Below are 25,338 nucleotides of genomic sequence, written 5' to 3' on the forward strand. Positions count from 1 at the left end.
AAGAATATTGTTTTTTTGTTGTGGAACTACAAGGCACAGCAAGCCTCCCCCACTTGCTGGTACTTGGAGAACCTCAAGTACCAGCAGGCGGGGAAATAACGGGCTCGCTGGTACCTGTAGTTCTACAACAACAAAAAATACCCAAATAAAAACACAAACACACACACCGTGACAGTAAAATTATTGAGACAGGCTGTAGCATGTGGATGCATGTAACCCTATAAAAGTGATGGATTGGGTGACTATTACAATACCCACTGTTGCTGTCTGAAAAATGATGGATATATAGATTGCTCTGCCGAGATATGTTTTTTTTCTAAAATGCACCACAGGTATGGATGGATAGTATACTTGACGACACAGAGGTAGGTAGAGCAGTGGCCTACTGTACCGTACTGCTATATATTATATTATTTATTATTATTATCCTTTATTTATATGGCGCCACAAGGGTTCCGCAGCACCAAATTACAGAGTACATAAACAAATAATCAAACAGGAAAACAGCAACTTACAGTTGATGACAATATAGGACAAGTACAGGGTAAATAAACATAGCTACATCAGCAGATGACACTGGAATAAGTATTAAGTGGCAGAAGACTGCTGGATTTGGTGCAGCTGAAGATTATTAAAGTAAGAAAAGAGTAAGCACATGAGGGAAGAGGGCCCTGCTCATGAGAGCTTACATTCTAAAGGGGAGGGGTAGACAGACAGGGGTGAGACAGATGGGGTACATAGAGAGCGTGGAACAGAGGTTTAGGATGAGATTTGGCTGGGTTTGGTGAAGAAGTGGGTCTTGAGAGCCCATTTGAAGTTTTGTAGAGAGGAGGAGAGTCTGAGGGGGAGAGGTAGGGAATTCCAGAGAAATGGTGCAGCACGTGAAAAATCTTGGAGGTAGGAGTGGGAGGAAGTAATCCGTAGGCAGGAGAGTCGACGTGCATTAGCAGAGCGAAGAGGACGGGTGGGAGTGTAAAGCGAGATAAGATCAGAGATGTAGATGGGAGAGGAGTGGGTGAGGGTTTTGTAAGCAAGTGTGAGAAGCTTGAAATGGATTCTGAAAGGGAAGGGGAGCCAGTGAAGGACTAGTAAGAGAGGAGAGTTGGACGTAGTGCATTTGGTGAGGAAAATGAGCCGGGCAGCAGCATTGAGGATAGATTGGAGTGGAGAGAGGTATTTGTCAGGAATGCCAGTCAGGAGGAGATTACAGTAGTCCAGTCTGGAGATGACCAGTGAGTGGATAAGAGTCTTAGTAGCATCCTGGGTCAGAAAGGGTCTGATCCTGGAAATATTTTTTAGATGAAAACGGCAGGTTTGTGAGAGGTGCTGAATGTGTGGTTTGAAGGAGAGGGAGGAATCAAGGATTACTCCAAGACAGCGCACTTGGGGGGTAGAGGAGATAGTAGTGCCATCAATAGATAATGAGATTGTACGAGGTGAGGTTATGCGGGAGGGAGGGAAGATGATCAGCTCTGTCTTAGACATGTTAAGTTTAAGAAAGCGCTGGGACATCCAGGAAGAGATAGCAGAGAGACAGTTGGAGATACGAGTGAGGAGAGTAGGGGAGAGGTCTGGAGAGGAAAGATAGATTTGAGTGTCATCAGCATAGAGATGATATTGGAAACCAAAAGAACTAATGAGCTTACCTAGTGAGGACGTATAGAGAGAGAAGAGGACCAAGGACAGAACCTTGGGGTACCCCTACAGTTAGTGGAAGTGAGGGGGAGGTGGAGTCATGAGAGGAGACAGAGAATGAACGGTCAGAAAGGTAGGACGACAACCAAGAGAGGGCAGTGTTACGCAGACCAATGGAGTGAAGGATTTGCAGTAGGAGAGGATGGTCCACAGTGTCAAAAGCAGCAGAGAGATCAAGTAGAATAAGTAGAGAGTAGTGTCCCTTAGATTTAGCAGCATGGAGGTCATTGCATACTTTTGTAAGGGCAGTTTCAGTGGAGTGGAGAGGACGGAAGCCAGACTGGAATGGGTCAAGCAGTGAGTGTGAGGAAAGAAAGGAAGTAAGGCGGTTGTAGACAATACGCTCAAGGAGTTTGGAGGCAAAAGGGAGAAGAGAGATGGGTCGGTAGTTGGAGAGAGTGTTTGGATCAAGGGTAGGTTTTTTAAGAATAGGAGAGATGAGAGCGTGCTTGAAGGCAGAGGGGACAGTGCCTGATGAGAGGGAGAGATTGAGAAGGTGGGAAAGATGTGAACAAGCAGAAGAAGAGATGTGGCAGAGGAGGCGGGAGGGGATAGGGTCAAGTGGGGAGGTGGTGAGGGGACAGGAACGAATGAGGGCCATGACTTCCTCTCCAGATGCATGGGAGAAAGATGACAGAGTTGGTGCGAGGGATGGGGAGGGTTGGTAAGGGATGGGAGAAGGCTGGTTACTGATAGTCTGGTGTGATGTGATGTCCTGACGTATGGAGTCAATTTTGGATGTGAAGTAAGTGGCAAAGTCAAGAGCAGAGAGTGAGGAAGGGAGACGAGGTGGAGGTGGGCAGAGGAGTGAGTTGAGAGTGGCAAAGAGGCGCCGGGGGTTGGAAGACTGGGAGGAGATGAGGTTCTTGAAGTATGACTGTTTAGCAAGAGAAAGGGCAGCACTGAAGGATGAGAGCATAAGTTTGAAATGGAGGAAGTCTGCCTTAGAGCGTGATTTCCTCCAGTGTCGCTCAGCAGTACGTGAGCATTTTTGCAGATATCTGGTGCATTTGGTGTGCCAGGGTTGAGGTGTTAATTTGTGAGGGTGAATAGTGGTTGGTGGAGCAACAGAGTCAAGAGCAGAAGTAAGGGAAGCATTGTATGTGGAAGTGGCTTGTTCAGGGCATGAGAGAGAGAGAGAGAATAGGAGAGAGAAGTGAGTCAAACAGGGAGGAAAGGAATGTGGTGTCAATAGCTTCAATGTTACGCTTAGTGATGGTAGCCTTAGGAGGTTGAGATGGGGAAGTCGAGAGAGATAGGTTGAAGGAGAGCAGGTGGTGGTCAGAGAGGGGAAATGGGGAGTTGGAAAAATCAGAAATATCACAGCGGTGAGTGAAGACCAGATCCAGTGAGCTCCCATTCACATGGGAGGGTGAGGAGGTCCACTGGGAGAGACCAAGTGAAGAGGTGAGGTTAAGGAGTTTAGAGGCAGGGGATTGTGTGGGGATGTCAATAGGGATGTTGAAATCGCCTAGGATAATGGTGGGAATGTCAGAAGAGAGGAAGTGAGGAAGCCAGGAAGCAAAGTTGTCGATGAATTTGGAAGCAGTGCCAGGGGGGCGGTAAATGACAGCTACTCTAAGATGGACTGGTTGGAAGAGACATATGGAGTGGACCTCAAATGTAGATAATATAAGGGATGGTTCTGGTGGTATGAGTTGGTAGGAGTAACTAGAAGGTAAAAGGACCCCAACACCACCCCCATGGCGACCCCCAGGTCGGGGGGTGTGTGTGAATGTAAGGCCCCCAGCAGAGAGAGCAGCAGCAGAAGTAGTGTCAGAGGGCGTAATCCAAGTTTCAGTAATGGCTAGTAGGTGTAGGGAGTTGGAAATGAAAAGGTCATGAGTGGGGACCAGTTTGTTACAAACGGATCTGGCATTCCAGAGGGCACAGGATAGGGGGTATGAGTTTGTGGGAGAGATGTGAATTAGATTTTCAGGGTTGCTGTAGCGATGAGGTGGGATTAACTTTGAGGGCAGGGATGAGAGAGTAGTGATGGTACGGGTGCCTGAGATAGGAGGGGAAACTGCAGGAGGTGGGCAGGGAGGGAGGTCAGTGTGATGTGGATGGGGGTGTGGGGAGGTGACAGGGAAGGGAGAGAGGGAGCAGGGCTGAGTTGTGGGGTAGCAGGACCATGGGGCAGAGGTGAATGAAAGTGGGGTAACAGGAAAGGTGGGGGAAGGAAACAGAGGGATGGAGGGGAGACAGAGGAGGAGGTGGAGGAGACTAGGGGGGAAGGATAAAGATACATTATTAGGTAGACACTGAGTGATGTGGGGAGTATAAGAAAGCATTCACATAGTGTTAAGTAGGTAAATAGGTTGAGGGAAAGTGGAAGTAGGAGAGGAGACTGTAAGGGAATCCGAGCAGAAGAATTGTAGAAATGCAGGTGAGAAAAGCAGTGTAGGCTCAAGGGGTGTAGATTTAGTATGAAATGAGTCAAAAGCGTAGATAAAGTGGGTGCAGAAATGTATTTGGAGTGTAAGAAATGAAAGGATTGTGAGAGGTTTAAGAAGCAATGGTAATTATGTTAGATGTTTTAAGTGTTTGCAGGTAAAATTGCATTGGTGCAGCTGTGCTTAAAAAACAAAATTACAATAATACAGATACAGGCATTTGTAGGTGAAATGGATGGTTTATGAAATGTCCAAGTAAGGTAGTTCTGTGCTATGTAATCAGATGCAACAATCAGGAGGTGAGTGATCTGAGGAGTAAGTGACTCACATTTGTTATTAGTTCTTCAGTTTTCTTTGTTTTGTTAGATTGGTGTGCTTCTGTTTTCCTTCTTTTTCACTTCGATTGAACGCTAATTGAACACTGCTGTTATGTGTCAATTTTATCACGCTTTTATAAAAATGCACGCTTAGATCAATAAATGCACAGCCAAATGGCTTTGCACAGCCTACACCATTGGACTTAAGTAGAAGACTATTACAAGTGAAACCAATAATTGAAATCTGTAACCACACCCCACCCCATCAAATGCCAGGCAATAAATTACCTTAAAAACAACAACCAGGCATTCCACAAAGATTAAACTGGGTCTATATCATTCAAAACTTTAAAAAAGTACTTCAAAATCACATACTATGCAATAATGTTTCAATTTGCATTACCCAGCAGAATTAGCTTTGCATATATAGATATAGTGCAGCAGAATAGATTGGTGGTTGTAGTCAATTGTAATTACCTGTAGGTGACAAGAAGAGAAGAAACGTCAATTCACAATCGATATCAGCTGAAGATAAATTAACGCTGATTGAACGCTGCGTTATGTGTCAATTTTATCACGCTTTGATAAAAATGCATGCTTAGATCAATAAATGCACAGCCAAACAGCTTTGCACATCCTACACCATTGGACTTAAGTAGAAGTCTGGTGGTCAGCAAAATTTTGCACTGTCCTCCTACTATATATAGTGCGCACAACTACTAAAATACACCACAGGTATGGATGGATAGTATACTTGACGACACAGAGGTAGGTAGAGCAGTGGCCTACTGTACCGTATTGCTATATATTATATACTGGTGGTCAGCAAAATTCTGCCCTGTCCTCCTACTATATATACACTGCGCACAACTACTAAAATACACCACAGGTATGGATGGATAGTATACTTGACGACACAGAGGTAGGTAGAGCAGTGGCCTACTGTACCGTACTGCTATATATTATATACTGGTGGTCAGCAAAATTCTGCCCTGTCCTCATACTATATAATACAATGCAGCACAGATATGGAGCATTTTTCAGGCAGAGAACGTAGATATTTTCAGCACACTGAGCACAGATATTTGCAAGCACACTGAGCACAGATATTTGCAGCACACTGAACACAGAAACTGAGAAAACGCTGCACGTCCTCTCCCTATCATCTCCAATGCACAAGTGAAAATGGCGGCGACTCGTGGCTCCTTATATAGAATATAATAGCTGCTGACGGGCACGATTGAGGGAGGAAAGGGACATTTGAATCCAGCCCATAGATGCAATGTGAATATGTAATTTGTACCTTCCTATCTTAAAATGTATATACAGTGTATATGTCACAACTGAGGGCCTGAGCTGACTGGAGGTAGCCTCAGTTGTAGGGGCTGAGGTGTAGTGGAACCTGGGAGGTTGTATCAGACCCCTGGACATGTAAGTTAAATGTAGAAGAATTGCCCGAAGGCGTGCCTACGACAACCAGGATAAAAGTCAATGATGTTTATTTTGACAAACTCCATGCATCACAGCAGTAATAAAAGAGAAACATAAAATCAGCAGAGAAATAATACAGTTCCTGGGTACTACAGGAGGACAAGGACCACAGGGCTCTGGTAGTATGAGACAGTTCTTATTATCTTCTAGTTGGAAAGTCCTTACCAGGCCCGACTGTAGCAATGGAGATAGCCCAGGATCATACTAGCTGGTGTTCCAGGAAAAGCTGGGCTGCTGTGGATAAAATGGCTGCTGTGGGTACTGGCTGAAACCAGACTGATGTAAGCACGGAGTGGATTGCTGGATGGAACCAGCCAAATAATAAATGAAGCTTGAGAGCGATGAAATATGATTGATATATGGAGTTTGAGAGCGGTGAAATAATAGTGCCGGTGGTGAGTGGTAATCTGCGGAAATGATACCGGCACTTTAAGAAGAGCTGATCTCTGCTGGAAGCTAGGCTGGAAGCAGGTAAATCTGTAACTGGAAACAGATGAGTCCCAGAGGACTGGAGAGTCAGGCTGCACCGCAGGTGGTAGACTAGAGCGGGTCTCTTTAGTGGAGGTTTGGAGATGGTAACTGGAACCTGGAAAACAACCACGGGAGAGAGACAAACTGGAACTAGGTTTGACAACCAAATCACTGACGCCTTCCTTGCTCAGGCACAGAATACTTATACCTGCAGCAAGGAAGGGATTGGCTAGGCAATTATGCAGATTACAATGGAAACAGCGGATTGGTGGAAATGAACAGGTGACAGAATCCAACATGGCTGCGCCCATGCAGACACTTGGAGGGAAGATTGGTTTGATAATCCATGTGGGAACTTTAACAGCAATGGCGGCGCCGGCCACAGTAAACAGGAGACGCCAGACTGATGAGTGCACATTTGAACCACGCGGGCAACAGCGGAGGCCGCGGCTGACATAAGCGCCACTCTGACATCCTGTATGCAGAAACTCAGGGACGGCGGCGGAGGCCGCGGGAGATGCCATTCAAGATGTAACATGGCGCCGCAGTGACAGCGTCTCAGAGTGACAGGAGAGGAGGCAGGAATGGGGACATCAGAATAACAGATGGGATCCGGTCCTGGAGCGCTGAGCCAGCCTTAGGAGGCTTCTGAAAGGTAAGTTATGGCGTCCAGATACCCGGATCGTGACAGTATACACTAGAGGTCTTTCCAAACCCCCTAATCCTAACATTGTAATTTGCTTTAGGGCGCACCTCCAATTAGTCTAGTGTTTCTTGCTGCCTTTCCAATGAAGCAAGTTTAATTTAGTTATAGGTGAAAAACCATCCCTACAAAGGTGTTAATCAGAGACTTGGCTTTGTGGACACTTTTCAGAGAACAACTTTGTTAGCATAAAAGTTGGATTTTTCTACCAGCATATTTTTTTCTCTGCAACCCATTGCTAAATTGTGCTTCCTAGCTGTTTTTTTATAAAATCACTGAATCAAATCTAACTCTGATTACATCAGAGAAGGCCAGGTACCCTACACCATAAGAGGGGGTTTGAAATTTTGACTTGTCTACTTAAATATCACCAAAACCTGATCACAAGGTCAATTATGTCCCTGGGTGGGATTGAACCACCAACCTTTTGGTTAGTAGCCAGACACACTAACCGATTGCGCCACAGAGACACTTTGCGAAAAGTACATACTGACAAAGGCTAATAAGCATTCATCTAGAACGTTTCCTAGAAAAACTTTAAAAAGTCAATAATCTGGAGAGTTTTTGTAAGAATTTTCTTAAATCAACCAACGAAGAAACACATTGGTACTTTCCCATGATGAGTGAGTGCTTCAGGATCTCTTGCACTTACATGTGCAGCAGAGTACTGCAATGGAAGCATGCTGGGCCCATTACCCAGAGGTAGGCAGATTGAAACTATCCTCTGCTATATGCATTTTTTTTGTTAAAGTAATCCAAAACTGGGATTGATATGTTAGCTATTTTATGTTTACTTAAAGTACAATGACTTTTACCATTTTAATTTGTTTTAATAGTATATTGACAGTATTGTTTTCTTTCAAAAATCCACTTAATTTTCTTTACCCTATTATTAAAATGGTAATTGACAAAAACAAACTACATTGTCACCAGAAGAGCAATACAAAATGTACAAGTGATATATTAAAATCATCTTTCCAGCTTGAATTTCAAAGATGCATTGGGGCAACGATTTTGTGAGAAACATCTTCACCCTTAAATAAAGATTTTCTTAATTCCTTACCTGTGTGCTAATTAGATATCACCTTGTTTTCACATTAAACAGACTTCCACATGAGAAAGCAGCAAGGATGCAGTGGCGTTAATGTTTCCTGGTGTCAACCCGTATTATTTCAGTAGACATTGAAATGAGGATGCATCTTGCTGCCTTTCCAATGAAGCAAATTTAATTTAGTAATATGTGAAAAACCATCCCTACAAAGGTGTTAATCAGAGACTTGGCTTTGTGTACACTTTTCAGAGAACAAATTTGTTAGCATAAAAATAAAGCCAGAAAATTAAGAGCTGTTTAATCACTCAATTGGATTTTTTTGCCAGCATATTTCTTTTTCTCTGCAACCCACTGCTAAATTGTGCTTCCTAGCTGTTTTTATAAAATCACTGAATCAAATCTAACTCTGATTACATCAGAGACGGCCAGGTACCCTACACCATAAGAGGGGGTTTGAAATTTTGATTTGTCTGCTTAAAGATCACCAAAATCTGATAACAAGGTCAATTACATCCCTGGGTGGGATTAAACCACCAACCTTTTGGTTAGTAGCCAGACACACTAACCGATTGCGCCACAGAGACACTTTGTAAAAATTACATACTGACAAAGGCTAATAAGCATACATCTAGAACGTTTCCTAGAAAAACTTTAAAAAGTCAATAATCTGGAGAGTTTTTGTAAGATGTTTCTTCCATCAACCAACGAAGAAACACATTGGTACTTTCCCATGATGAGTGAGTGCTTCAGGATCTCTTGCACTTACATGTGCAGCAGAGTACTGCAATGGAAGCATGCTGGGCCCATAACCCAGAGGTAGGCAGATTGAAACTATCCTTTGCTCTATGCATTTTTTTTTGTTAATTTAAGTAATCAAAACTGGGATTGATATTTTTGCTCTTTTATTTTTACTTAAAGTACAATAACTTTTACCATTTTAATTTGTTTTAATAGTATATTGACAGTATAGTTTTCTTTTAAAAAATCCACTTAATTTTCTTTACCCTATTATTAAAAGGGTAATTGACAAAAACAAACTACATTGTCACCAGACGAGCAATACAAAATGTACAAGTGATATATTAAAATCATCTTTCCAGCTTGAATTTCAATGATGCATTGGGGCAACGATTTTGTGAGAAACATCTTCACCCTTAAATAAAGATTTTCTTAATTCCTTACCTGTGTGCTAATTAGATATCACCTTGTTTTCACATTAAACAGACTTCCACATGAGAAAGCAGCAAGGATGCAGTGGCGTTAATGTTTCCTGGTGTCAACCCGTATTATTTCAGCAGACATTGAAATGAGGATGCATCTTGCTGCCTTTCCAATGAAGCAAATTTAATTTAGTAATAGGTGAAAAACCATCCCTACAAAGGTGTTAATCAGAGACTTGGCTTTGTGGACACTTTTCAGAGAACAAATTTGTTAGCATAAAAATAAAGCCAGAAAATTAAGAGCTGTTTAATCACTCAATTTGATTTTTTTGCCAGCATATTTCTTTTTCTCTGCAACCCACTGCTAAATTGTGCTTCCTAGCTGTTTTTATAAAATCAATATATCAAATCTAACTCTGATTACATCAGAGAAGGCCAGGTACCCTACACCATAACAGGGGGTTTGAAATTTTGACTTGTCTACTTAAAGATCACCAAAATCTGATAACAAGGTCAATTACGTCCCTGGGTGGGATTGAACCACCAACCTTTTGGTTAGTAGTCGAACACACTAACCGATTGCGCCACAGAGACACTTTGCAAAAAGTACATACTGACAAAGGCTAATAAGCATACATCTAGAACGTTTCCTAGAAAAACTTTAAAAAGTCAATAATCTGGAGAGTTTTTGTAAGATGTTTCTTCCATCAATCAACGAAGAAACACATTGGTACTTTCCCATGATGAGTGAGTGCTTCAGGATCTCTTGCACTTACATGTGCAGCAGAGTACTGCAATGGAAGCATGCTGGGCCCATAACCAAGAGGTAGGCAGATTGAAACTATCCTTTGCTATATGCATTTTTTTTTGTTAATTTAAGTAATCAAAACTGGGATTGATATTTTTGCTCTTTTATTTTTACTTAAAGTACAATAACTTTTACCATTTTAATTTGTTTTAATAGTATATTGACAGTATAGTTTTCTTTAAAAAATCCACTTAATTTTCTTTACCCTATTATTAAAAGGGTAACTGACAAAAACAAACTTCATTGTCACCAGAAGAGCAATACAAAATGTACAAGTGATATATTAAAATCATCTTTCCAGCTTGAATTTCAATGATGCATTGGGGCAACGATTTTGTGAGAAACATCTTCACCCTTAAATAAAGATTTTCTTAATTCCTTACCTGTGTGCTAATTAGATGTCACCTTGTTTTCACATTAAACAGACTTCTACATGAGAAAGCAGCAAGGATGCAGTGGCGTTAATGTTTCCTGGTGTCAACCTGTATTATTTCAGTAGACATTGAAATGAGGATGCATCTTGCTGCCTTTCCAATGAAGCAAGTTTAATTTAGTTATAGGTGAAAAACCATCCCTACAAAGGTGTTAATCAGAGACTTGGCTTTGTGGACACTTTTTAGAGAACAAATTTGTTAGCATAAAAATAAAGGCAGAAAATGAAGAGCTGTTTAATCACTCAATTGGATTTTTCTACCAGCATATTTTTTTCTCTGCAACCCATTGCTAAATTGTGCTTCCTAGCTGTTTTTTTATAAAATCACTGAATCAAATCTAACTCTGATTACATCAGAGAAGGCCAGGTACCCTACACCATAAGAGGGGGTTTGAAATTTTGACTTGTCTACTTAAATATCACCAAAACCTGATCACAAGGTCAATTATGTCCCTGGGTGGGATTGAACCACCAACCTTTTGATTAGTAGCCAGACACACTAACCGATTGCGCCACAGAGACACTTTGCAAAAAGTATATACTGACAAAGGCTAATAAGCATTCATCTAGAACGTTTCCTAGAAAAACTTTAAAAAGTCAATAATCTGGAGAGTTTTTGTAAGAATTTTCTTAAATCAACCAACGAAGAAACACATTGGTACTTTCCCATGATGAGTGAGTGCTTCAGGATCTCTTGCACTTACATGTGCAGCAGAGTACTGCAATGGAAGCATGCTGGGCCCATTACCCAGAGGTAGGCAGATTGAAACTATCCTCTGCTATATGCATTTTTTTTGTTAAAGTAATCCAAAACTGGGATTGATATGTTAGCTATTTTATGTTTACTTAAAGTACAATGACTTTTACCATTTTAATTTGTTTTAATAGTATATTGACAGTATTGTTTTCTTTCAAAAATCCACTTAATTTTCTTTACCCTATTATTAAAATAGTAATTGACAAAAACAAACTACATTGTCACCAGAAGAGCAATACAAAATGTACAAGTGATATATTAAAATCATCTTTCCAGCTTGAATTTCAATGATGCATTGGGGCAACGATTTTGTGAGAAACATTTTCACCCTTAAATAAAGATTTTCTTAATTCCTTACCTGTGTGCTAATTAGATATCACCTTGTTTTCACATTAAACAGACTTCCACATGAGAAAGCAGCAAGGATGCAGTGGCGTTAATGTTTCCTGGTGTCAACCTGTATTATTTCAGTAGACATTGAAATGAGGATGCATCTTGCTGCCTTACCAATGAAGCAAGTTTAATTTAGTAATAGGTGAAAAACCATCCTTACAAAGGTGTTCATCAGAGACTTGGCTTTGTGGACACTTTTCAGAGAACAAATTTGTTAGCATAAAAATAAAGCCAGAAAATGAAGAGCTGTTTAATCACTCAATTGGATTTTTTTGCCAGCATATTTCATTTTCTCTGCAACCCACTGCTAAATTGTGCTTCCTAGCTGTTTTTATAAAATCACTGAATCAAATCTAACTCTGATTACATTAGAGAAGGCCAGGTACCCTACACCATAAGAGGGGGTTTGAAATTTTGACTTGTCTACTTAAAGATCACCAAAATCTGATAACAAGGTCAATTACGTCCCTGGGTGGGATTGAACCACCAACCTTTTGGTTAATAGCCATACACACTAACTGATTGCGCCACAGAGACACTTTGCAAAAGTACATACTGACAAAGGCTAATAAGCATTCATCTAAAACGTTTCCTAGAAAAACTTTAAAAAGTCAATAATCTGGAGAGTTTTTGTAAGATGTTTCTTCCATCAACCAACGAAGAAACACATTGGTACTTTCCCATGATGAGTGAGTGCTTCAGGATCTCTTGCACTTACATGTGCAGCAGAGTACTGCAATGGAAGCATGCTGGGCCCATAACCCAGAGGTAGGCAGATTGAAACTATCCTTTGCTATATGCATTTTTTTTTGTTAATTTAAGTAATCAAAACTGGGATTGATATTTTTGCTCTTTTATTTTTACTTAAAGTACAATAACTTTTACCATTTTAATTTGTTTTAATAGTATATTGAAAGTATTGTTTTCTTTTAAAAATCCATTAATTTTCTTTACCCTATTATTAAAATGGTAATTGACAAAAACAAACTACATTGTCACCAGAAAAACAATACAAAATGTACAAGTGATATATTAAAATCATCTTTCCAGCTTGAATTTCAATGATGCATTGGGGCAACGATTTTGTGAGAAACATTTTCACCCTTAAATAAAGATTTTCTTAATTCCTTACCTGTGTGCTAATTAGATATCACCTTGTTTTCACATTAAACAGACTTCCACATGAGAAAGCAGCAAGGATGCAGTGGCGTTAATGTTTCCTGGTGTCAACCCGTATTATTTCAGTAGACATTGAAATGAGGATGCATCTTGCTGCCTTTCCAATGAAGCAAGTTTAATTTAGTAATAGGTGAAAAACCATCCTTACAAAGGTGTTCATCAGAGACTTGGCTTTGTGGACACTTTTCAGAGAACAAATTTGTTAGCATAAAAATAAAGCCAGAAAATGAAGAGCTGTTTAATCACTCAATTGGATTTTTTTGCCAGCATATTTCTTTTTCTCTGCAACCCACTGCTAAATTGTGCTTTCTAGCTGTTTTTATAAAATCACTGAATCAAATCTAACTCTGATTACATCAGAGAAGGCCAGGTACCCTACACCATAAGAGGGGGTTTGAAATTTTTACTTGTCTACTTAAAGATCACCAAAATCTGATAACAAGGTCAATTACGTCCCTGGGTGGGTTTGAACCACCAACCTTTTGGTTAATAGCCATACACACTAACTGATTGCGCCACAGAGACACTTTGCAAAAGTACATACTGACAAAGGCTAATAAGCATTCATCTAAAACGTTTCCTAGAAAAACTTTAAAAAGTCAATAATCTGGAGAGTTTTTGTAAGATGTTTCTTCCATCAACCAACGAAGAAACAGATTGGTACTTTCCCATGATGAGTGAGTGCTTCAGGATCTCTTGCACTTACATGTGCAGCAGAGTACTGCAATGGAAGCATGCTGGGCCCATAACCCAGAGGTAGGCAGATTGAAACTATCCTTTGCTATATGCATTTTTTTTTGTTAATTTAAGTAATCAAAACTGGGATTGATATTTTTGCTCTTTTATTTTTACTTAAAGTACAATAACTTTTACCATTTTAATTTGTTTTAATAGTATATTGACAGTATAGTTTTATTTTAAAAAATCCACTTAATTTTCTTTACCCTATTATTAAAAGGGTAATTGACAAAAACAAACTACATTGTCACCAGAAGAGCAATACAAAATGTACAAGTGATATATTAAAATCATCTTTCCAGCTTGAATTTCAATGATGCATTGGGGCAACGATTTTGTGAGAAACATCTTCACCCTTAAATAAAGATTTTCTTAATTCCTTACCTGTGTGCTAATTAGATATCACCTTGTTTTCACATTAAACAGACTTCCACATGAGAAAGCAGCAAGGATGCAGTGGCGTTAATGTTTCCTGGTGTCAACCCGTATTATTTCAGTAGACATTGAAATGAGGATGCATCTTGCTGCCTTTCCAATGAAGCAAGTTTAATTTAGTAATAGGTGAAAAACCATCCTTACAAAGGTGTTAATCAGAGACTTGGCTTTGTGGACACTTTTCAGAGAACAAATTTGTTAGCATAAAAATAAAGCCAGAAAATGAAGAGCTGTTTAATCACTTAATTGGATTTTTTTGCCAGCATATTTCTTTTTCTCTGCAACCCAATGCTAAATTGTGCTACCTAGCTGTTTTTATAAAATCACTGAATCAAATCTAACTCTGATTACATCAGAGAAGGCCAGGTACCCTACACCATAAGAGGGGGTTTGAAATTTTGACTTGTGTACTTAAAGATCACCAAAATCTGATAACAAGGTCAATTACGTCCCTGGGTGGGATTGAACCACCAACCTTTTGGTTAATAGCCATACACACTAACTGATTGCGCCACAGAGACACTTTGCAAAAGTCCGTACTGACAAAGGCTAATAAGCATTCATCTAAAACGTTTCCTAGAAAAACTTTAAAAAGTCAATAATCTGGAGAGTTTTTGTAAGATGTTTCTTCCATCAACCAACGAAGAAACACATTGGTACTTTCCCATGATGAGTGAGTGCTTCAGGATCTATTGCACTTACATGTGCAGCAGAGTACAGAAATGGAAGCATGCTGGGCACATAACCCAGAGGTAGGCAGATTGAAACTATCCTCTGCTATATGCATTTTTTTTTGTTAATTAAAGTAATCCAAAACTGGGATTGATATGTTGGCTCTTTTATTTTTACTTAAAGTACAATAACTTTTACCATTTTAATTTGTTTTAATAGTATATTGACAGTATTGTTTTCTTTCAAAAATCAGCTTAATTTTCTTTACCCTATTATTAAAATGGTAATTGACAAAAACAAACTACATTGTCACCAGAAGAGCAATACAAAATGTACAAGTGATATATTAAAATCATCTTTCCAGCTTGAATTTCAATGATGCATTGGGGCAACGATTTTGTGAGAAACATTTTCACCCTTAAATAAAGATTTTCTTAATTCCTTACCTGTGTGCTAATTAGATATCACCTTGTTTTCACATTAAACAGACTTCCACATGAGAAAGCAGCAAGGATGCAGTGGCGTTAATGTTTCCTGGTGTCAACCTGTATTATTTCAGTAGACATTGAAATGAGGATGCATCTTGCTGCCTTTCCAATGAAGCAAGTTTAATTTAGTAATAGGTTAAAAACCATCCTTACAAAGGTGTTAATCAGAGACTTGGCTTTGTGGACACTTTTCAGAGAACAAATTTGTTAGCATAAAAATAAAGCCAGAAAATTAAGAGCTGTTGAATTACTCAATTGGATTTTTTTTGCCAGCATATTTCTTTTTCTCTGCAACCCACTGCTAAATTGTGCTTCCTAGCTGTTTTTATAAAATCACTGAATCAAATCTAACTCTGATTACATCAGAGAAGGCCAGGTACCCTACACCAGAACAGGGGGTTTGAAATTTTGACTTGTCTACTTAAAGATCACCAAAATCTGATAACAAGGTCAATTACATCCCTGGTTGGGATTGAACCACCAACCTTTTGGTTAGTAGCCGGACACACTAACCGATTGCGCCACAGAAACACTTTGCAAAAAGTACATACTGACAAAGGCTAATAAGCATACATCTAGAAATTTTCCTAGAAAAACTTTAAAAAGTCAATAATCTGGAGAGTTTTTGTAAGATGTTTCTTCCATCAACCAATGAAGAAACACATTGGTACTTTCCCATGATGAGTGAGTGCTTCAGGATCTCTTGCACTTACATGTGCAGCAGAGTACTGCAATGGAAGCATGCTGGGCCCATTACCCAGAGGTAGGCAGATTGAAACTATCCTCTGCTATATGCATTTTTTTTTATTAATTAAAGTAATCAAAACTGGGATTGATATTTTTGCTCTTTTATTTTTACTTAAAGTACAATAACTTTTACCATTTTAATTTGTTTTAATAGTATATTGACAGTATAGTTTTCTTTAAAAAATCCTCTTAATTTTCTTTACCCTATTATTAAAAGGGTAATTGACAAAAACAAACTACATTGTCACCAGAAGAGCAATACAAAATGTACAAGTGATATATTAAAATCATCTTTCCAGCTTGAATTTCAATGATGCATTGGGGCAACGATTTTGTGAGAAACATCTTCACCCTTAAATAAAGATTTTCTTAATTCCTTACCTGTGTGCTAATTAGATATCACCTTGTTTTCACATTAAACAGACTTCTACATGAGAAAGCAGCAAGGATGCAGTGGCGTTAATGTTTCCTGGTGTCAACCTGTATTATTTCAGTAGACATTGAAATGAGGATGCATCTTGCTGCCTTTCCAATGAAGCAAGTTTAATTTAGTAATAGGTGAAAAACCATCCCTACAAAGGTGTTAATCAGAGACTTGGCTTTGTGGACACTTTTCAGAGAACAAATTTGTTAGCATAAAAATAAAGCCAGAAAATGAAGAGCTGTTTAATCACTCAATTGGATTTTTTTTGCCAGCATATTTCTTTTTCTCTGCAACCCACTGCTAAATTGTGCTTCCTAGCTGTTTTTATAAAATCAATGAATCAAATCTAACTCTGATTACATCAGAGAAGGCCAGGTACCCTACACCATAACAGGGGGTTTGAAATTTTGACTTGTCTACTTAAAGATCACCAAAATCTGAAAACAAGGTCAATTACGTCCCTGGGTGGGATTGAACCACCAACCTTTTGGTTAGTAGTCGGACACACTAACCGATTGCGCCACAGAGACACTTTGCAAAAAGTACATACTGACAAAGGCTAATAAGCATACATATAGAACGTTTCCTAGAAAAACTTTAAAAAGTCAATAATCTGGAGAGTTTTTGTAAGATGTTTCTTCAATCAACCAACGAAGAAACACATTGGTACTTTCCCATGATGAGTGAGTGCTTCAGGATCTCTTGCACTTACATGTGCAGCAGAGTACTGCAATGGAAGCATGCTGGGCCCATAACCCAGAGGTAGGCAGATTAAAACTATCCTTTGCTATATGCATTTTTTTTGTTAATTAAAGTAATCCAAAACTGGGATTGATATTTTTGCTCTTTTATTTTTCATTAAAGTACAATAACTTTTACCATTTTAATTTGTTTTAATAGTATATTGACAGTATAGTTTTCTTTAAAAAATCCACTTAATTTTCTTTACCCTATTATTAAAAGGGTAATTGACAAAAACAAACTGCATTGTCACCAGAAGAGCAATACAAAATGTACAAGTGATATATTAAAATCATCTTTCCAGCTTGAATTTCAATGATGCATTGGGGCAACGATTTTGTGAGAAACATCTTCACCCTTAAATAAAGATTTTCTTAATTCCTTACCTGTGTGCTAATTAGATATCACCTTGTTTTCACATTAAACAGACTTCTACATGAGAAAGCAGCAAGGATGCAGTGGCGTTAATGTTTCCTGGTGTCAACCTGTATTATTTCAGTAGACATTGAAATGAGGATGCATCTTGCTGCCTTTCCAATGAAGCAAGTTTAATTTAGTAATAGGTGAAAAACCATCCCTACAAAGGTGTTAATCAGAGACTTGGCTTTGTGGACACTTTTCAGAGAACAAATTTGTTAGCATAAAAATAAAGCCAGAAAATGAAGAGCTGTTTAATCACTCAATTGGATTTTTTTTGCCAGCATATTTCTTTTTCTCTGCAACCAACTGCTAAATTGTGCTTCCTAGCTGTTTTTATAAAATCAATGAATCAAATCTAACTCTAATTACATCAGAGAAGGCCAGGTACCCTACACCATAACAGGGGGTTTGAAATTTTGACTTGTCTACTTAAAGATCACCAAAATCTGAAAACAAGGTCAATTACATCCCTGGGTGGGATTGAACCACCAACCTTTTGGTTAGTAGTCGGACACACTAACCGATTGCGCCACAGAGACACTTTGCAAAAAGTACATACTGACAAAGGCTAATAAGCATACATCTAGAACGTTTCCTAGAAAAACTTTAAAAAGTCAATAATCTGGAGAGTTTTTGTAAGATGTTTCTTCCATCAACCAATGAAGAAACACATTGGTACTTTCCCATGATGAGTGAGTGCTTCAGGATCTCTTGCACTTACATGTGCAGCAGAGTACTGCAATGGAAGCATGCTGGGCCCATTACCCAGAGGTAGGCAGATTGAAACTATCCTCTGCTATATGCATTTTTTTGTTAATTAAAGTAATCAAAACTGGGATTGATATTTTTGCTCTTTTACTTTTACTTAAAGTACAATAACTTTTACCATTTTAATTTGTTTTAATAGTATATTGACAGTATAGTTTTCTTTAAAAAATCCACTTAATTTTCTTTACCCTATTATTAAAAGGGTAATTGACAAAAACAAACTACATTGTCACCAGAAGAGCAATACAAAATGTACAAGTGATATATTAAAATCATCTTTCCAGCTTGAATTTCAATGATGCATTGGGGCAACGATTTTGTGAGAAACATCTTCACCCTTAAATAAAGATTTTCTTAATTCCTTACCTGTGTGCTAATTAGATATCACCTTGTTTTCACATTAAACAGACTTCTACATGAGAAAGCAGCAAGGATGCAGTGGCGTTAATGTTTCCTGGTGTCAACCTGTATTATTTCAGTAGACATTGAAATGAGGATGCATCTTGCTGCCTTTCCAATGAAGCAAGTTTAATTTAGTAATAGGTGAAAAACCATCCCTACAAAGGTGTTAATCAGAGACTTGGCTTTGTGGACACTTTTCAGAGAACAAATTTGTTAGCATAAAAATAAAGCCAGAAAATGAAGAGCTGTTTAATCACTCAATTGGATTTTTTTTGCCAGCATATTTCTTTTTCTCTGCAACCCACTGCTAAATTGTGCTTCCTAGCTGTTTTTATAAAATCAATGAATCAAATCTAACTCTGATTACATCAGAGAAGGCCAGGTACCCTACACCATAACAGGGGGTTTGAAATTTTGACTTGTCTACTTAAAGATCACCAAAATCTGATAACAAGGTCAATTACGTCCCTGGGTGGGATTGAACCACCAACCTTTTGGTTAGTAGTCGGACACACTAACCGATTGTGCCACAGAGACACTTTGCAAAAAGTACATACTGACAAAGGCTAATAAGCATACATCTAGAACGTTTCCTAGAAAAACTTTAAAAAGTCAATAATCTGGAGAGTTTTTGTAAGATGTTTCTACCATCAACCAACGAAGAAACACATTGGTACTTTCCCATGATGAGTGAGTGCTTCAGGATCTCTTGCACTTACATGTGCAGCAGAGTACTGCAATGGAAGCATGCTGGGCCCATAACCCAGAGGTAGGCAGATTGAAACTATCCTTTGCTATATGCATTTTTTTTTGTTAATTTAAGTAATCAAAACTGGGATTGATATTTTTGCTCTTTTATTTTTACTTAAAGTACAATAACTTTTACCATTTTAATTTGTTTTAATAGTATATTGACAGTATAGTTTTCTTTAAAAAATCCACTTAATTTTCTTTACCCTATTATTAAAAGGGTAATTGACAAAAACAAACTACATTGTCACCAGAAGAGCAATACAAAATGTACAAGTGATATATTAAAATCATCTTTCCAGCTTGAATTTCAATGATACATTGGGGCAACGATTTTGTGAGAAACATCTTCACCCTTAAATAAAGATTTTCTTAATTCCTTACCTGTGTGCTAATTAGATGTCACCTTGTTTTCACATTAAACAGACTTCTACATGAGAAAGCAGCAAGGATGCAGTGGCGTTAATGTTTCCTGGTGTCAACCTGTATTATTTCAGTAGACATTGAAATGAGGATGCATCTTGCTGCCTTTCCAATGGAGCAAGTTTAATTTAGTTATAGGTGAAAAACCATCCCTACAAAGGTGTTAATCAGAGACTTGGCTTTGTGGACACTTTTTAGAGAACAAATTTGTTAGCATAAAAATAAAGGCAGAAAATGAAGAGCTGTTTAATCACTCAATTGGATTTTTCTACCAGCATATTTTTTTCTCTGCAACCCATTGCTAAATTGTGCTTCCTAGCTGTTTTTTATAAAATCACTGAATCAAATCTAACTCTGATTACATCAGAGAAGGCCAGGTACCCTACACCATAAGAGGGGGTTTGAAATTTTGACTTGTCTACTTAAATATCACCAAAACCTGATCACAAGGTCAATTATGTCCCTGGGTGGGATTGAACCACCAACCTTTTGGTTAGGTAGCCATACACACTAACCAATTGCGCCACAGAGACACTTTGCAAAAAGTACATACTGACAAAGGCTAATAAGCATTCATCTAGAACGTTTCCTAGAAAAACTTTAAAAAGTCAATAATCTGGAGAGTTTTTGTAAGAATTTTCTTAAATCAACCAACGAAGAAACACATTGGCACTTTCCCATGATGAGTGAGTGCTTCAGGATCTCTTGCACTTACATGTGCAGCAGAGTACTGCAATGGAAGCATGCTGGGCCCATAACCCAGAGGTAGGCAGATTAAAACTATCCTCTGCTATATGCATTTTTTTTTGTTAATTAAAGTAATCCAAAACTGGGATTGATATTTTTGCTCTTTTATTTTTCATTAAAGTACAATAACTTTTACCATTTTAATTTGTTTTAATAGTATATTGAAAGTATAGTTTTCTTTAAAAAATCCATTAATTTTCTTTACCCTATTATTAAAATGGTAATTGACAAAAACAAACTACATTGTCACCAGAAGAGCAATACAAAATGTACAAGTGATATATTAAAATCATCTTTCCAGCTTGAATTTCAATGATGCATTGGGGCAACGATTTTGTGAGAAACATTTTCACCCTTAAATAAAGATTTTCTTAATTCCTTACCTGTGTGCTAATTAGATATCACCTTGTTTTCACATTAAACAGACTTCTACATGAGAAAGCAGCAAGGATGCAGTGGCGTTAATGTTTCCTGGTGTCAACCTGTATTATTTCAGTAGACATTGAAATGAGGATGCATCTTGCTGCCTTTCCAATGAAGCAAGTTTAATTTAGTAATAGGTGAAAAACCATCCCTACAAAGGTGTTAATCAGAGACTTGGCTTTGTGGACACTTTTCAGAGAACAAATTTGTTAGCATAAAAATAAAGCCAGAAAATGAAGAGCTGTTTAATCACTCAATTGGATTTTTTTTGCCAGCATATTTCTTTTTCTCTGCAACCCACTGCTAAATTGTGCTTCCTAGCTGTTTTTATAAAATCAATGAATCAAATCTAACTCTGATTACATCAGAGAAGGCCAGGTACCCTACACCATAACAGGGGGTTTGAAATTTTGACTTGTCTACTTAAAGATCACCAAAATCTGATAACAAGGTCAATTACGTCCCTGGGTGGGATTGAACCACCAACCTTTTGGTTAGTAGTCGGACACACTAACCGATTGTGCCACAGAGACACTTTGCAAAAAGTACATACTGACAAAGGCTAATAAGCATACATCTAGAACGTTTCCTAGAAAAACTTTAAAAAGTCAATAATCTGGAGAGTTTTTGTAAGATGTTTCTACCATCAACCAACGAAGAAACACATTGGTACTTTCCCATGATGAGTGAGTGCTTCAGGATCTCTTGCACTTACATGTGCAGCAGAGTACTGCAATGGAAGCATGCTGGGCCCATAACCCAGAGGTAGGCAGATTGAAACTATCCTTTGCTATATGCATTTTTTTTTGTTAATTTAAGTAATCAAAACTGGGATTGATATTTTTGCTCTTTTATTTTTACTTAAAGTACAATAACTTTTACCATTTTAATTTGTTTTAATAGTATATTGACAGTATAGTTTTCTTTAAAAAATCCACTTAATTTTCTTTACCCTATTATTAAAAGGGTAATTGACAAAAACAAACTACATTGTCACCAGAAGAGCAATACAAAATGTACAAGTGATATATTAAAATCATCTTTCCAGCTTGAATTTCAATGATACATTGGGGCAACGATTTTGTGAGAAACATCTTCACCCTTAAATAAAGATTTTCTTAATTCCTTACCTGTGTGCTAATTAGATGTCACCTTGTTTTCACATTAAACAGACTTCTACATGAGAAAGCAGCAAGGATGCAGTGGCGTTAATGTTTCCTGGTGTCAACCTGTATTATTTCAGTAGACATTGAAATGAGGATGCATCTTGCTGCCTTTCCAATGGAGCAAGTTTAATTTAGTTATAGGTGAAAAACCATCCCTACAAAGGTGTTAATCAGAGACTTGGCTTTGTGGACACTTTTTAGAGAACAAATTTGTTAGCATAAAAATAAAGGCAGAAAATGAAGAGCTGTTTAATCACTCAATTGGATTTTTCTACCAGCATATTTTTTTCTCTGCAACCCATTGCTAAATTGTGCTTCCTAGCTGTTTTTTATAAAATCACTGAATCAAATCTAACTCTGATTACATCAGAGAAGGCCAGGTACCCTACACCATAAGAGGGGGTTTGAAATTTTGACTTGTCTACTTAAATATCACCAAAACCTGATCACAAGGTCAATTATGTCCCTGGGTGGGATTGAACCACCAACCTTTTGGTTAGGTAGCCATACACACTAACCAATTGCGCCACAGAGACACTTTGCAAAAAGTACATACTGACAAAGGCTAATAAGCATTCATCTAGAACGTTTCCTAGAAAAACTTTAAAAAGTCAATAATCTGGAGAGTTTTTGTAAGAATTTTCTTAAATCAACCAACGAAGAAACACATTGGCACTTTCCCATGATGAGTGAGTGCTTCAGGATCTCTTGCACTTACATGTGCAGCAGAGTACTGCAATGGAAGCATGCTGGGCCCATTACCCAGAGGTAGGCAGATTGAAACTATCCTCTGCTATATGCATTTTTTTTTGTTAAAGTAATCCAAAACTGGGATTGATATGTTAGCTATTTTATGTTTACTTAAAGTACAATGACTTTTACCATTTTAATTTGTTTTAATAGTATATTGACAGTATTGTTTTCTTTCAAAAATCCACTTAATTTTCTTTACCCTATTATTAAAATGGTAATTGACAAAAACAAACTACATTGTCACCAGAAGAGCAATACAAAATGTACAAGTGATATATTAAAATCATCTTTCCAGCTTGAATTTCAATGATGCATTGGGGCAACGATTTTGTGAGAAACATCTTCACCCTTAAATAAAGATTTTCTTAATTCCTTACCTGTGTGCTAATTAGATATCACATTGTTTTCACATTAAACAGACTTCCACATGAGAAAGCAGCAAGGATGCAGTGGCGTTAATGTTTCCTGGTGTCAACCCGTATTATTTCAGTAGACATTGAAATGAGGATGCATCTTGCCGCCTTTCCAATGAAGCAAATTTAATATAGTAATAGGTGAAAAACCATCCCTACAAAGGTGTTAATCAGAGACTTGGCTTTGTGGACACTTTTCAGAGAACAAATTTGTTAGCATAAAAATAAAGCCAGAAAATGAAGAGCTGTTTAATCACTCAATTGGATTTTTTTGCCAGCATATTTCTTTTTCTCTGCAACCCACTGCTAAATTGTGCTTCCTTGCTGTTTTTATAAAATCAATTAATCAAATCTAACTCTGATTACATCAGAGAAGGCCAGGTACCCTACACCATAACAGGGGGTTTGAAATTTTGACTTGTCTACTTAAAGATCACCAAAATCTGATAACAAGGTCAATTACGTCCCTGGTTGGGATTGAACCACCAACCTTTTGGTTAGTAGTCGGACACACTAACCAATTGCGCCACAGAGACACTTTGCAAAAGTCCATACTGACAAAGGCTAATAAGCATTCATCTAAAACGTTTCCTAGAAAAACTTTAAAAAGTCAATAATCTGGAGAGTTTTTGTAAGATGTTTCTTCCATCAACCAACGAAGAAACACATTGGTACTTTCCCATGATGAGTGAGTGCTTCAGGATCTCTTGCACTTACATGTGCAGCAGAGTACTGCAATGGAAGCATGCTGGGCCCATAACCCAGAGGTAGGCAGATTAAAACTATCCTCTGCTATATGCATTTTTTTTTGTTAATTAAAGTAATCCAAAACTGGGATTGATATTTTTGCTCTTTTATTTTTCATTAAAGTACAATAACTTTTACCATTTTAATTTGTTTTAATAGTATATTGAAAGTATTGTTTTCTTTTAAAAATCCATTAATTTTCTTTACCCTATTATTAAAATGGTAATTGACAAAAACAAACTACATTGTCACCAGAAGAGCAATACAAAATGTACAAGTGATATATTAAAATCATCTTTCCAGCTTGAATTTCAATGATGCATTGGGGCAACGATTTTGTGAGAAACATTTTCACCCTTAAATAAAGATTTTCTTAATTCCTTACTTGTGTGCTAATTAGATATCACCTTGTTTTCACATTAAACAGACTTCCACATGAGAAAGCAGCAAGGATGCAGTGGCGTTAATGTTTCCTCGTGTCAACCTTTATTATTTCAGTAGACATTGAAATGAGGATGCATCTTGCTGCCTTTCCAATGAAGCAAGTTTAATTTAGTAATAGGTGAAAAACCATCCTTACAAAGGTGTTAATCAGAGACTTGGCTTTGTGGACACTTTTCAGAGAACAAATTTGTTAGCATAAAAATAAAGCCAGAAAATGAAGAGCTGTTTAATCACTCAATTGGATTTTTTTGCCAGCATATTTCTTTTTCTCTGCAACCCACTGCTAAATTGTGCTTCCTAGCTGTTTTTATAAAATCACTGAATCAAATCTAACTCTGATTACATCAGAGAAGGCCAGGTACCCTACACCATAAGAGGGGGTTTGAAATTTTGACTTGTCAACTTAAAGATCACCAAAATCTGATAACAAGTTCAATTACGTCCCTGGGTGGGATTGAACCACCAACCTTTTGGTTTATAGCCGTACACACTAACTGATTGCGCCACAGAGACACTTCGCAAAAGTAGATACTGACAAAGGCTAATAAGCATTCATCTAAAACGTTTCCTAGAAAAACTTTAAAAAGTCAATAATCTGGAGAGTTTTTGTAAGATGTTTCTTCCATCCACCAACAAAGAAACACATTGGTACTTTCCAATGATGAGTGAGTGCTTCAGGATCTCTTGCACTTACATGTGCAGCAGAGTACTGCAATGGAAGCATGCTGGGCCCATAACCCAGAGGTAGGCAGATTAAAACTATCCTCTGCTATATGCATTTTT

General features: G+C 38.0%; 3 non-coding genes across 3 annotated transcripts; all 3 read right to left on the minus strand.

Moving 5' to 3' along the window:
* Nucleotides 1–7,469: 7,469 nt before the first annotated feature.
* Nucleotides 7,470–7,543, minus strand: TRNAS-ACU (transfer RNA serine (anticodon ACU)). The gene has a single exon. It is a non-coding gene; the product is annotated as a tRNA-Ser (tRNA).
* Nucleotides 7,544–9,804: 2,261 nt separating this feature from the next.
* On the minus strand, nt 9,805–9,878 carry TRNAS-ACU (transfer RNA serine (anticodon ACU)). The gene has a single exon. It is a non-coding gene; the product is annotated as a tRNA-Ser (tRNA).
* Nucleotides 9,879–10,973: 1,095 nt separating this feature from the next.
* Nucleotides 10,974–11,047, minus strand: TRNAS-ACU (transfer RNA serine (anticodon ACU)). The gene has a single exon. It is a non-coding gene; the product is annotated as a tRNA-Ser (tRNA).
* Nucleotides 11,048–25,338: the final 14,291 nt, after the last annotated feature.

This window comes from Pseudophryne corroboree (genome assembly GCF_028390025.1).
Source record: "Pseudophryne corroboree isolate aPseCor3 chromosome 7 unlocalized genomic scaffold, aPseCor3.hap2 SUPER_7_unloc_5, whole genome shotgun sequence".
NCBI classification, from domain to species: Eukaryota; Metazoa; Chordata; class Amphibia; order Anura; family Myobatrachidae; genus Pseudophryne; species Pseudophryne corroboree.